Below are 14,161 nucleotides of genomic sequence, written 5' to 3'. Positions count from 1 at the left end.
GTGGACAGGATGTGAATAATGACCTTTCTAGATGACTGATTGCTTCAGTTCACTAAAAGTGTTTGTTTACAAGTTTAAGCAGTCAGGAATCTGGCATGGCAGCCCCCCTTTCTCTTGCTGTCAAGGCCCTTAGAGCCTCAAAGGAACAAGAAACATCACATACTCTGAGAGGATTGCTAAAGGCTATGAAATGCTTCCAGCATACCCCATCTTTCATAGAACAATTGATATATTAGACATAATAAATATTACATAACCTTCAGGATTTGGGCAGTGGAAGTTGAAGCTGAGAACTTTCACTTTTTTTCATTATTAAATGATTTTTTTTAACCCTGGAATCTCCAACTTCACATAGCTTGATGGTGTATTTAAATCATAAGAATGAATAGGGAAGCTTCCATAGATTTTATAAGAACACGTGAATACTTGATATATACTATACAGCATTCACATAAAAAAATAAGAAAAACAATGTTTACGAATGATGATAAGCATAGCCAGTTTTCACATTTTCTTCCAGTGTTCAGAGCATTTTTTTTTTCCCCTCCAGGACAAGTTTCTGCTGCAGCGACTCCCTCTAGCAGCTCCGTGAACCGAGGAAAGGGAACGGAACACCAAACCCATCCTTTCCAGTAAACAAATGGTAGGGAGCAGGAGGAAAGTTTGGCCAGGGAGATCAAAAGGAGCGGGGATTTTTTTTTTTTGGAGTGGTTAGAGTCATTCCAATCCCAAGTCCCTTCTCCTCCCGCCTCCCCAGCCTCTCCTCTCAATGCTCCTTTGCCCCCACCCTCCGCCCCTGCTTTCTGCCAAAGCTGTGCCAGCAGCGATCTTTAGAGCGCACAGAAACGGCAGTCCCAGCGAAGGGAAAAGCTCAGGCCACGCCAAAAGCATTTAGTTTATTCTGGACCGATCATGAAGTCCAATGAAACCAACGTTGCTCAATAACCTGGATTTTGTCGTCTCGATTGCCTCAGCTGACCCTAGCAGTAAGCCCAGTCAAAGGGGCGGCCCCGCACCTCTCAGGGAGTTGGTATGCAAAATAGTTACGTCAGATGATGGGGGCGGGGCACACCCGGGTTGAGTGGCAGCCGCTTTTGCTGTGGGAGGAGGCGCGAGAATCAGCCTGGTTCAGTGACTGAGACAAACTGGAGGTGAGAGGAGCTGGTGCTGTCCACTGCGCTGTCGGTGCTGAACCTGGGACGCGAGCGGACGGGTTGCTCTAGCACCTCGAGGCAACGCCCTCTTGCACTCTCTGTGCCCTGCGGGACCCGCTTCACCAGCAGGACCATATCAACTTGACAAAGGAGTGTGGTATCCGACGTGGGAGAGAGTCCTCTGTTTGCCACCTAGGCTCCCGTTCAAGCGTGACTTTGGAGATTTCTATAGTTTTAGACCAAACTATTTTCCTCTTTTCCCAGCTGAAACGATCTTTTAGGGTTTTTTTAAAACTATTGTTATTATTGTGATTTATATATCCACACGATTTAGGAATCTTTCTGGGAGACTTTTTTGACTCTTAAAATAAGGTAAGAAAAAGAATATTATAAATTATTACAAATGGGGGGGGATGCAGAGTACTAAAATTTAAAAAGCAAGTTGTGATTTTTATAATTTGAAACGGGACTTTTGGCAATGATTGCAATAATTATTTTAATAATTACTACTACTATTCTTATTACAAGAACATCAGTTGGTGATTAAGCACTGAATCCTAGAGGGGAAAGTTGAGGGTGTGTATGTGTGTGAAGTTAATGTCATCAGGTTACATCTGGTTTATAAATATAAATATGTGTAGAGCAACACTTCCAGCATGGCTTGAGAAACAAGAAACATTCAATGCAAGCCCCAAATATGTTAGTAAATTACATTAAATAAATCAACCAACAAGTTGTTTAAAACAAATGTTATCTTTAAAAAAATATTTGAGTGGATTAATCTCTGATTAATCAAGATTACTTCTGAGATCTATGGCATAAACTACAAAGTACAGAGTTCTCTTAGCATTTTTGGAGGGGAGGTGGGAGGGATAAAGAGCATTTATACCATGTTGGGTGCATTAGATGTGTTATTATGCAGTAGATCCAAATAAAACTTGTGAAACTCAGTCTCTGAGAATTCTACACCCCAAGGTCATGTGTATTTCCAAGTTGGGGGCTGTTTATTCTGCTATTGACTAGTAAATGTCTTCCACTCCCCACCCCCTCAGGTTAGAGGTGGATGTAAATGGGAAGCTCTGATTTAATAATACAGTATTAGCTTGTATTATAGCCGCTACTGCTGTTGGTAATTGAATGGAACTGGGAAGCGTGGGCTGAGAAAATGTCTCGCTATTTCAGCAATGTTTAACCTCTTGCATGTTTAACAGAGAGCTTTTCTCTACTTAGGAGATTTTCTTTTGAAGCTATGTTCCTTTTGTCAATTGGCAATGTGGTTTGAGTGTGTATGAAGAAAGAATTCAGTACAGAAAACCACTGAACAGTACTTCTCATAGTGAACAATTATTAAATGATGGAAGTTAACTGTGCTCTGTGTATTTCTTATTACTATTCATGACTTTATTTGACAGGCATGATGATTGTCTGAAAAATAGAATTATTAATTTTTGTTTATGTCATTTAGTGACATTAGAATAAGAATAAATGATGGCTGGAAAAATATAGAGGAGAGGTTTACCTTCCAGGGAGAGAGATCAGGTTGCAACTAGACATCCTATCTTAATAGGAGCTTGTAAAATATAAGCTGTTTCAGACTTAATAAGTATCATTCAACTGACTAGGGCTGTGTTTTTCAGCATACTCAAGAGTATGTTAATTTAAGTTTATATATTTGGCTATTTAAAATTATCATAAAAATTTCTGCTCTAGTTGCATTACACTTACCAAGTATGAACTTCAGCTTTAAAGTTTATGACTTAAAATAGTTCCTCTGCATAGAGATTTTTTATTTTATTTACAGCACAGTCCTACATGAGAGTGATTGTTACAAGAAATGGATATTATTGCAAACACTACAGGCTAAATGTAAACGCCCTTAAGTTGTTCTCATGTTTTACCCCAGCAGATTGTTCTTTGTAGGATTCCTGTCAGTCATGTGATCATACATTAAATATTGATACAAAATTTTTAAACACTGAACAGGTAGAGAGGCAAAGGAAGATATACGAAACACTAGGCCATGAAACTCCTACCAAACATCCTCCTTTAAATTAATTTAGAATAATTATTTTCTTCGATACATTTTGAAATTTTCTTTTTAAAACTATGTGAGTATAAGTACTCTGACTATGGAATTTCAAACGGCTTCTTTTAATTTCAGTTTTCTTTTCTTTACTGAAATATCAATTTATTTTTAATTTTATAACTTACTGGAAAGTCAAGAACAGAAATAAACACTATGCTCACCTAAATGTATTTCAGTATCTCATTGATTTCTTTTTGCATAAAGTTTTTAAAGATGTGTATCTTTGTTTGAGTATAAACAGCTCCCCTGAACTACCAGTATCAGGAATTCTTTCAGATGAGTTTAGTGTTGTCACAGGGAGATGGTTAAGCACTAAAATCAAAGCATGCTATTGTCAATCATGAAACTAGTGAAGTAGTTTCAATGAGATTTAAAATTTAAAATATTAAAAACATTTTTCTTGATTATTTTTTATATTATTAGCTTTTATATCTTAGTTCTGAGGTAAGATAAAATTAGATAATTAGATGACCATGATAAGCCCAAACTTAGCACATAGGGGATGCTGTTTGGATACAGAATACAACTCTTACTGTAAACAAATAAAATTGCCAACTTTGAGGACACCTATTAAAGATATTCAAATGTGGTGAATCTTCATAAATTTTTTGCTACACCAAAAAATGACTATATTTTGGAGTTACAACTTGTCCATGTGAAATTCAAAGGAATATTCAATAGCACTATAGATAGCCTGCTGAAGCATGAAATCATTTCATTGCATAGGTTCTATAAGTACATGCAACAGTTTCTACTCCAAGATGATGAAGTTTTACCAAATGTATAGAAAAATTACTGAACTAATATAATTATATGTCACATGACAAGCTCAAGTTATCTTTCTTAATTGCATCTTGGTTTCTTAAAACACAGTGAGCTTCTCAAAACTTTAAAAATGATAATACTGGGTAGATGTCTTTTTTTTCTTATAGATAAGGTGAATAACTATGCAGTTTGATAATATTTAAGACAAAGATGAAACAGTTTTTTTTAAAATCTATTAACTAACATGTGCAGTAGAGAATTAAAGAAAATGATAATAAACCAGAAATGTGTTAAAAAGTTTTAGGGGATTGACTTTTTAAAAGTAATTTTTAAATTATACTTAAAAGATTATGCAAATTATAGTTTACTGAGAATTTTCTTTGAATAATAGCAATTTTTCATGTTTAATTCTCATTTATAAATGATTCCAAAACACCTTCAATAATATATTTCTATCAATTCTGCCCCAAACCCAATCCCCCTAATAACTCTAGTATTTTTATTACTTAATGTATTATAAAGTTTTAAACCCTCATGTGAACTAATAGGCCAGAAAAAATGCTTCCTGTTGTTAACATTATTGTAACAGCCATGTGACCAATTATCTTACCAAACAGACTTAATCACCTTCTGCTTCAACACCTCCATTGTCCTTTGGGCCTAGACTAGTTAAGGTGAACTGTGGGGTCCCTTGTGGAAAATCCTAATTTTCCCATTAAATTGGTCACCACAGCATTCACAACAAAACAATTGGTCCCTTTGTGCTTTAATCACCTTAGTACTGAGGAAGTTAATATTAGTATAGCAGATGAGAGAGTATTTTTGATAAATTCAGAATTCCAAGGAGTTTTAATATGTTTTTTTAGAGACAGTATTAAATAATAGTATGAGTGTGTGATATAATGAGTATGTATGTGTGTACATTGTGTGTACAGTGTGTGTGTGTGTATACATATATATTTCTTGGTGTACTCTACCACGAACCTGCAGTGGGATGATCTTAAGCAAGTTCAAGAAATGCTACTTAATACAAAAAAAATTCACTTAACAAGCTATAATGCAATATAGATTTTTAGTAGCAAATGTGTCTTTTTGTTGTTGTTATTTTTATTTAGGCTGTTACGCTTTAGTACATACCAAATTTTTGCCACGAAAATGTCATTCATAAGCTCTTATGGTGTGATTGGCAAGGGAAGGGACAACTGGAAATGAAAATTTGCCAGAAATAAGCAGCAGAATTGATGTGTATGTAATAAAGAGTTTATAGTATCACATCGATTCTGAAAAAAATGAGTGCTGATAAAGGATTTGAAAGTTTCTGTCTCTAAAAGAGATACATCGGGTTTACTTCATATACATTTTGGGGAAATAAGCCATGCACTTCTAAGGGATACAGCTGGAATATCCCTATACCTAAGATATTTTGATTCCTTGTATATCAGTATTTTCATGCATAGATATCATAAAATGTGGGAAGAAGAGCAGCTTCACTCTCAACTTTCTTGCTTTAAAACCAAGTAATTAATATTAATTTAATGTAGCTTTTGGTATCAAATTATGTAAATCTCTAAAGCAAAGTAGTTGCTTAGTGAGTTCATTTGCATGTCAATACGGAGAATATTATTCCAACTCATAACTGGTTCATAGCACTGCTAGCAATTCTAAAACACAACGCAAAAGATTTGAAAACACTTTTCTCGTTCAATTTTATTTAAATATATCTATTGTAATTGACAGTTAAGAGAAACTTACTTTAGTGATGTATTTTTTCTATGTTAGTAGCACTAAGGTAGTAATTAAAACATACATACAGTAGCAATTAAAACATACAGGTCTGAACTACGTTCCCCAAAGATGATGATGAAATGGAAATAATTTGCCTTTCATGATTGGACCACTTCCATGAAATACATTAGGTAGTGTTCTAGTGACCATCAAGGCTTTATCTTTTATAATTTCTAAAACCCTCAGAGTAAAGATGTTTTACTAACATGAAGAGGCAAATGCCCCCATGTACTCTGTAGATATGTGCCCCTTTTTCTCAAACTATAGTAATTGCTGTGATCCGGACATCAACCAGACTCTGAACTGACTCTTTTAGGATTAAGGAGGGGGGTTGCATTCATCTTTCCAAAGAAAGAGAGTGATTTGTGATTAATAAACACATTTGCTGTCTCACAGTAAATTGTGTATTGATACTTGAGCATAAAGTTTTTGAGCCTGGAGCCTTGCTTATGACAAGAAGAAGACAGAAAGAGATACCATTCAAAGTATTAATACATATACATATATTTTATTCACATATATGTACGTATATATTTTATTCATATTAGGCTATTTTATTTACATTAAGTCTAACATTTGCATGACTGAAAAATTCATAATGTCCTCATTTGAGATATGAGAAAGTAGACACTCAGATCAAAATTGTACACCTCTCCAGGCTCTAATCACACAACTAGGAACAGGTAGATTAGACAATCATACCTAACTCATCCCTTTTGCAGCTATACTGTACACTCCAGCACCTCTGTTTAGGTCAAATATTCAACTGGGTGTGTCTTACTTAAAACTATTCATTTTCTGTGAGACTTTCTTTACTAAACGTGAATCCACCTTTACTCTTTCTCCAAGTCCTTCACTTAATTATTAAGTTATATAGAAATTATTTTATGGCTTTTTTTTTTTTTAGTATACACACTTTAGACTGCACAAAGGTTTTAAGAAGTTTTTCCTTTGTATTTAATATTAGAAAGATGCTACATTGCCTGATCTCATTGATCATTAATAGCAGTAGGGACAGACAATATTTCCCTTTCCAAGTTAAATAGAATAAGAACAGTAGAATACACTTTAATATGTCTAAAGAGTTCTAGGTTCCCCCCCTAAAAAGTCCTACTGAATATCAAATATAAAGACATCTTGAACTTCAGCCCACTTCAAGCAATTACCACTTGTGTCCTATTCAAACCTTCAGACTAGTTAGCTACTAATATTTTAAATAGACTGTGAGATGAAATAAAGCAATCAAAATAAAAAGAGGTAGTCTAAAGTGGTTCTTGAACACTTAGGAACCAGTAAATACTGCATTTATTGTTTTTTAACTCTATTTGAGGTATGAAGGGAAACATTGACCACTAGCTGATGCTCTTTGTTTTCATAGAGGATTAAGCTCACTGAGTAGGATAAGAGGTGAACACTGCTGGCCATAATTATAACACACTTCTCAGGTGAGCCACAGAGTTGCATCAGATTCCGTAGTGAATCCTCATTACCCAAGTTTTGGGTTGTCCTTATTAAATGGATCCCAAAGGAGATAGAAAAGTTTGATTTATAGAGGAAATTAACTTAATCGTGAAAGACAATACGGCTTTTATTAAATATTTTACATATCAGTTAGCAATATTGGTGCTTTACTTTTTAAATGAAGCCTGGGATAAAAGTTTTTAATCTTGACATTTCTGAACCATTTTGTACACTATTCATTTGACTCGCTGTTCCTCATTCTCTGTGGAGCACTGCAGGAAGTCTGTTCACTCCAACAGTTACAATTATTCTCTCTTCACAGATATCTTCCAAATATATAGCTCAGGCCCAGATATGAACTCCATTAATGTATTTAAAAAGGTCTGCTGGACATTTTAACTCTGATTTCATGGTGACAGCACAAACTCCATGAACTTATCATCTCATCCTTAATGTGGTCTCCCATCCTAATTTTTTTGCCTGTCAGTTAATGACACACTTTCTTATTCACCTAGGTCTGAAAAACTCACAGGTGTTTTAAACATACATCATTCTTACTATACTATATGCAGGGACTCCCCAAGTTTTGACATTCTTCCCTTTGTTATATAACTTTACCTAATTCCTATTTGCTATTCCTTCATCTTATCACTTTTACCTTGACCCACACTATCCCATCTCAATAGAAATTATTTTGACACTCTCTACATTGATCTCCCTGATTCTTATTTCTTCCTGCAGTGATAATAACAGATGACAAAAATAGAAAGTAATTTTTTTAGCAATTCATAGTGTATCATACAATATGCTAAGTATTTATAAACATCATTACATTCTATATGCACAACACCGTATAAGGTAGATAGTGAAAGACCAAAGCTTAAAGAGTGACATTGCCTACAGAGTTGGGACTCGGACCAAGCTCTGTCTGAAACCAGCTGCCTGATTAATATTACTATTTTCACTGATACAGACTTCATAACTCTTCTGGATTCCTCTCAGTTAAAGTAAGCTTTTAGGCTCCATAGCTCAGGGGTTAGAGCACTGGTCTTGTAAAGTAAGCTTTTAACTATCACTGTGTTCTTCAGAAATCATCAGTGGATTGCTACTTTTTACTCTATTAAGTTGAAATTCTCTATTTGTTGTTGTTATTGGTTCTATAGCCTGCGAGTAATCAATTTGATTTTCAATTTTCTCATGTGTGCAATGCACGTATATAAAACAGAGATGGGTCAAAATATAAAGTATGATTCCTTTCCTCTGTACAAAATGAGTGTCCTGTCTGCACTGTTGTGTGTTCAAGAATCTCCACCTACATCTCACTTCTTTATTTCCAGCCAAGTTTTTTAATAATATAAGAGCACATTGTGCTCATATGTGCTTTCCAGAGGTCCAGTTTTTGTTGCAATTAATGTCAAGTCAGCATCACCTTGGATATCACCAAGATCTGTATTTTTTTCACATGTACATATTTGTTTTCTGTTGCTGTATAAAAATTGTCATAACCTCAGTGGTTTAAGCATTTATTATCTCAGTTTCCATAAGTCACAAGTCTGGGTTCAGACTAGCTGGGTCCTCTGCTTAGAATCTCACATCAAGTTTTCAGCCAGGAGTGGGATCTTATTTGAGACGAGGTTCCTCCTCTAAGATCACTGGTCATAGGTAAGATTTTCTTTTACTTACTTTCTTTCTTTCTTTCTTTCTTTCTTTCTTCTTTTTCTTTTCTTTCTTTTCAGCTCAGAATCCATGAAAGTTTATTTTGTCAAGGCCAGATAAAAATTTCACTGATTCCTTCAGTTTCTGATCTATACATCTGCTTTTAAAGGGCCCATCTCATTAGGTCAGATCCAACTACAATAACCCCCTTTTTGATAACATAAGGTTAGCTGACTTGGAACCCTAATTATGTCTTAAATCTCTCCTCCTTTCCATATAATGTAATAACCACAAAAACACTGTATCATTTTGTCATCTTCCTTTGGTCAAAAGCAAGTTAAAAGTTCTACCTACACACAAGATGAGGGGATTATACAAGACTGTGGGTCATTGGAATGCATGTAAGAATTCTGACCTAAGTTCTTCTTGAACCTTAGAACCTTTTCTCTATTGCTGTTGTCCCCTAATCTCCAGCATTTATGACCTGAACTATGCAATGAACAGTCTGGTGTGGCTTTTGGAAGTTTTATGTGACTTAGGTTGTTCTTCCTAATTAATCTTAAGGTCTTTTTAAAGGAAGAACCCTAGGAATTCCTTCCATGTGTGCAAAACTCTGTGGTTTAAAATTATTTCATTTACATATTATACAGTCCTCATTGAAGTTTATCCTTTATGTCTGCCTCTATTATGTTTTGTACATGTAATTTGTGCTCATGGATTGGTTAATGTTTTTAGATTCTAGGTTTTATTAATCTATTCTGTTTTTATTTATTTTTTTTGCCTTTGGTCTCTGACGAATTGAAAATCACACAAAGGGTTTATTATTATTATCTTATTTATGCAACATAGAATCTTTCCATGCAAATCAGGGATTTATATTTAATATTATGCTTTATATATTATATAGAAAGTGAAAATGGTGCAATAAATTATATTTACTTTGAAAGAAAAACTTTACATTTTAAAAGAATGTCATCTTCAAAAGAATATCACATTTCTGATACTAATAATTTTGTTCTTATTTATTTGGTCTAAAAATTGATAAATACTTAGGTAATTATTTTATTTACATTTATTATACAAAAAATTTTATTGCACTTACATCTTTTATAGTTTTCATACAATTATGGTAATTTTATCTTGACAAAAGCTAAAGAAAATTAACTAGTATATCAATTCAATTTTAAATTTAATAAACAGTAATTTTCTTAAAAAGTGCTTACTGTGTTTCAGGTGCCCTTTGGGGTGCTGGGAATTGAGTGAGAATGATATATAAAGTTCCCACCCTATTCTTTCTGAGGAAAGACAGACAATAAGCAAACTAATACAGACAGAAGTTCATGTCTGTTAGTAATAAATGTCACCATCAAAAGTTAAACAGGAAAAAGATTACTAAGGAATAAAAGTGGTATCGAAGGTAGGGGTTATCTTGGGTGCCAACTCTGGCATTCTGTGGTACCCATTAAGTAGTTTCTGATAAACTGACATTCCTTATGGATATTGTGAATAATGTTGCAATGAATGTGAGGATGAAGGTATCTCTTTGAGATGCTGCTTTTAATTTTTTGGATAAATAGCCAGAAAGAGTTGGATCAGTGGATCATATGATATTTATACTCTAAACTTTTAAGGAATGTCCATACTGTTTTCCATAGTGCCTATATCATTTTACATTCCTGCCAACAATGCACAGGGTTATTGGTTTTTGCTTTTTTTTTCCCTTGTTTGATAATAGACCTCCTAACAGGTGTGAGGTGATAGCTCATAGTGGTTTCAGTCTGCATTTCCCTGATGATTAGTGATGTTGAACAACTTTTCATGTACTGTTGGCCATTTACATGTATTCTTTAGCATATCTCTTCCATTTATGAATGTCAAATTATTGTCAAAATCCAAAAGCTCCCATCATGATAAAAATTATTTTTTTTAATTTTTGATTTTTTTTTTTGTTAGTGAAAATTAGCATCCTTCTTTGCTTGGCACTACAATATGTTTGAAATGTGTTATTTAGATTAATTTTTCCTTCCGCTTTTAAATGCACTATACAGAGCAGATATTGCAACCAAATTCTGGGACTTGAAGCTAATTTCTGAAAACTAGTTTGTACTCTGCATTGTATAGCTTATTTGTTCAGAACTTCACATTCTTTCATAGAAAACTTAAGGGCTTTAAAATCTATGGTCCTTTGAGGCACTGACCCAGTGAGCTGGTATTTATGTCAAGTGATTCATTATCCTAGACACTATGGCATTATTAGGGGAGGAGAAATGCTTAGCATGCCTTTTGCATTTGTGCACATGCTTGAGAAACCACAATGTTTATTAAAAAGTATGACATCATGGGACCATGTAAGGAAAATGCAAAAGAAATGTGATCTAGATACATCCACAACTTTATGAAATAAATACAACAATTAGATGCACAACATCTCAGTCCTTTGGCAGAATCTCAAAAGTTGGTGCATTTACAAAAAACCAAAAAGTATGACTTGAAAGAACTTGCACAAATTGTAGCAATGCTTTCCCTAAATTACTTCTTTTGGTGAGATTTCTCATAAAGTTATTAACTGACGTAAAAATTTTTAAAAATGAAGAGAAAAAATTCTAGAAATGCTTTGAATTTTAAGTCTATATATATTTACAATTAATGACAACAAAGATTTAAAATAAATACCCTCTATTTTTATTTCCTTTGGACAGGTGTCCTATTTTTTATTTACTGAAGCCTGAGGATGGGGAAAATCTTTCATTGAGTTTGTTTTCCTGTCTGTGCACAAATAGTACAATTTAATTGATAATGTCTGGAGTAAAATTCTGTGCCCAGCTGTGAAAACAACCCTTGATCTTGGCACTCGATTGGACATCTTGATAAGTATATATGTCTTGTTAAAAAATCTCTGTCAGTTTAACAACTGTCTAAAAATCAGTAGAGGGAGCTCAAGAAGGCATTAAGGATATTTTGATACTACCTTTCTTTGTCATTTTGCTTTCCCTCAAAAATTGTCTTTTTCATATGTAGGGAATGGATATATCTTTAAGTGCAACATAACCTTTTTGAAATTGTGAGGTTCATGGTTATTTAAACACTTAAAGAAGCTTCACCATTTCTCCCAATTTGGGGGGGTCCTATTTATAATAGAAGGTAAACAGGTTTGATTTATAAATTGTTGGAACACGATAAAGACCCCACTCTGTGGTAACAAATCTTTCCTGCCCCACTTTTTAGATCTTAGCACAGGGTCCTTGATCCAGAAAAAAGAACATCAGAAATAGACGCCTAGTATGCTTTAATGCTTCAATGCTATAAAGCATTAGTTGGCTTAAATTAAATCTGTGATAGTCTTTTAAAGATTTTATTTATTTATTTGACAGAGAGAGCAAAAGCAGGGAGAGAGTCAGGGAGAGGGAGAAGCAGGCTTCCCGCTGAGCAAGGAGCCTGATGCAGGACTCCATCCTAGGACCCTGGGATCATGATCTGAGCTGAAGGCAGATGTTTAACTGAATGAGCTACCCAGGTGGCCCAAATCTGTGATAGCCTTAAGAATAAGTTGGGTTCTATCCGAAAATGTTACTGGTTAGCTTAGATACACTGGACTTAAACATAGGTTTGTGTTCTAGCAAGAACCTGTGGTGGCATCCTTCTAAACTTCCAAAAACCAAAAAAGCACAAAGGTAGAGGACATCCATCCTTAGCAATTCCTAAGCAGTCCTGATGTTTTCAATTAGCAATTTCATACTGAGAGTCAAGTCCCATTTTTATATATTTCATAAATTTGAAATTAGGAAATCTCATGTCGTTTTTGATTAGGACTTGCTCCACAATTTTCCAGAGTTTTTCTGAAAATATAAAACTTGGTAAATTAAAACGTTTTTCAAATTAAAATTTTAATTTTTTTCCTCTGCATCAGAAAGTATTAAATATATCCCAAAGGTTCAACTGAAAACTTAGCATGGATTTTTAAGAATGAGTTATTATATAGCAGCATTCTTGAAAAGGAAGGCAAATTTTATTACTAGTAACTTCTTTTTTTTTTTTAAGATTTTAATTATTTATTTGAGAGAGAGAGAGAGGATGAAAAAGAGAGTATGAGAGGAGAAAGATCAGAGGGAGACACATACTCCTTGCCGAGCAGGGAGCCCGATGTAGGACTTGATCCCAGGACTCCAGGTTCATGACCTGAGTCAAAGGCAGTTGCTTAACCAACTGAGCCACCCAGGCACCCTGTACTAATAACTTCTTAACATGGTTTCAGTGTGATAGTATTACTCTGTCCTGACTAATGATAAATTAATAGATTCTTTTCTTTCATAATGACATTTTTTGGAATTAATTGCCATTTTCCATAGGACAGTTAAAATTTAATAGTTATATATATGATTTATTGAGATCATATTAAATATGCATTTTAGTAAAATTTACATATTATTAATTGTTAGCATGCAGTTTTTACATGAATATTGAGTGATATATAAACTTTGAAAAGGTATATTTGAAATCCATTCGAAGCTTTTGTTGTTATTTTAAAATTTCCCCAGAAGTTGAATTACTTGGTAAAATCAAATGATTATGCTTAAGTTTAGAAATGGCTACTGCTGTATTATTTTCTATAATGATTACAATAGATTGAAGCTAATAATGCTTGAGATATTTGATCATAGTGTTACATCTTATGATTTTGATAATTTGACAGCAAAAAATGTGTGTGCCCTAGGACTATATATTAAGAATTCTATAATTTTAGTCATATTTTCCATGAAAGCTGATTTTTTTCAGTGTTTAAGGTCTTAAATAAAAATACATTAGGCCCACCACATTTTTCTAGAAAGCACTTGGGTTTCTCAAGTAGGTAAGATTTCTTCAAAGTGACTCATGTCTTGAATATCTAAGATTCTAAACAAAGATAGTATACCAGTGCAATCTTGATTATTCATTATTTTTTAATAAAGAAATTCTACAGTTTTGCAAAAGCAAAATCATCATGCATTAAAACTTTTCTTAATTTAAAGGAAAATAAAACTAGATTTATTTATTTATTTATTTTAAAGGTTTTATTTATTTATTTGACTGACGGAGATCACAAGTAGGCAGAGAAGCAGGCAGAGAGAGAGAGGAGGAAGCAGGATCCCCGCTTAGCAGAGAGCCCCATATGGAGTTCAATACCAGTACCCTGGGATTATGACCTGAGCTGAAGGCAAAGGCTTTAACCCACTGAGCCACCCAGGCACCCCTAAAACTAGATTTATTAATGTAATCT

General features: G+C 34.1%; 1 protein-coding gene across 2 annotated transcripts in view; it reads left to right on the top strand.

The window, feature by feature from the left end:
• Window positions 1-844: 844 nt before the first annotated feature.
• The window catches only part of LOC101687418 (follistatin-related protein 5), a 484,818-nt gene continuing 471,501 nt past the window's right edge, over window positions 845-14,161 (top strand). For both annotated transcript variants that reach the window (XM_045068434.1, XM_045068433.1), the window contains exon 1: window positions 845-1,526. The gene's annotated coding sequence lies outside the window, so the exon portion shown is untranslated. The remainder of the gene's footprint in view (window positions 1,527-14,161) is intronic.

The sequence above is a fragment of the Mustela putorius genome, unplaced genomic scaffold, assembly GCF_011764305.1.
Source record: "Mustela putorius furo isolate JIRA1106 unplaced genomic scaffold, ASM1176430v1.1 tig00003907_pilon_pilon_pilon:0A:0A:0A:0A, whole genome shotgun sequence".
NCBI classification, from domain to species: domain Eukaryota; kingdom Metazoa; phylum Chordata; class Mammalia; order Carnivora; family Mustelidae; genus Mustela; species Mustela putorius.
This window is presented reverse-complemented; position numbering and strand designations above follow the sequence as displayed.